The following is a 684-nucleotide window of genomic DNA, read 5'->3' as shown; positions in this document are numbered from 1 at the left end:
CCACTAACATTAAAGCGTTGACACTGCGATGCGTTTTCCTTAGGCACTACTGCCCATGTTTACTCTAACGTCGCCGCCTATTACCGGTAACAACCAACTGCAATAACTATATGCTTATATGGATTTGGTGTTTGTTCTTTCGGACACGTCCGAAAGAACGGACACTACTGATGACCTACAGCTATCTAGAACGAAATTAGAATCATATATTAATACGTTCAGCTTCTGATGCCCCTTGATACATATACCAAAGGAGACAGGTGAAAATGCATGCCCCGACCGGGAATCGAACCCGGTATCTCCTGCTTACATGGCAGACGCTCTGTCCATCTGAGCCACCGAGGGCAGAGAGGATAGTGCGATTGCAAAGACTATCTCGCTCATGCCTCCCGCGAGATCCACATTCTCACCTTATATGCCCACACACTACAATCGCAGTGTCCCTACCCAACACACTCATTATTCGTGGAAGACATTCTTACCTAGTGCCGTAAAAGTTCGAGTAATATGTGTGCATCGGCACAGAAGAAGAAGGTCATGGCCGGTATTTCCAGAACTACACTACTGGCCACTACAAGTGCTACACCATGAAGATGATGTGCTACAGAGGCGAAATTTAACCGACAGGAAGAAGGTTCTCTGATATGCAAATGATTAGCTTTTCACAGCATTCACACAAGGTTG

General features: G+C 45.9%; 1 non-coding gene across 1 annotated transcript; it reads right to left on the bottom strand.

Moving 5' to 3' along the window:
- Nucleotides 1-271: 271 nt before the first annotated feature.
- Nucleotides 272-346, bottom strand: Trnat-ugu (transfer RNA threonine (anticodon UGU)). The gene has a single exon. It is a non-coding gene; the product is annotated as a tRNA-Thr (tRNA).
- Between the last annotated feature and the right edge of the window lie 338 nt (nt 347-684).

Source organism: Schistocerca gregaria, chromosome 5 (genome assembly GCF_023897955.1).
Source record: "Schistocerca gregaria isolate iqSchGreg1 chromosome 5, iqSchGreg1.2, whole genome shotgun sequence".
In the NCBI taxonomy this organism is placed as follows: Eukaryota; Metazoa; Arthropoda; class Insecta; order Orthoptera; family Acrididae; genus Schistocerca; species Schistocerca gregaria.
The sequence above is the reverse complement of the archived record's forward strand: the minus strand, read 5'-3'. Positions and strand labels throughout refer to the sequence as shown.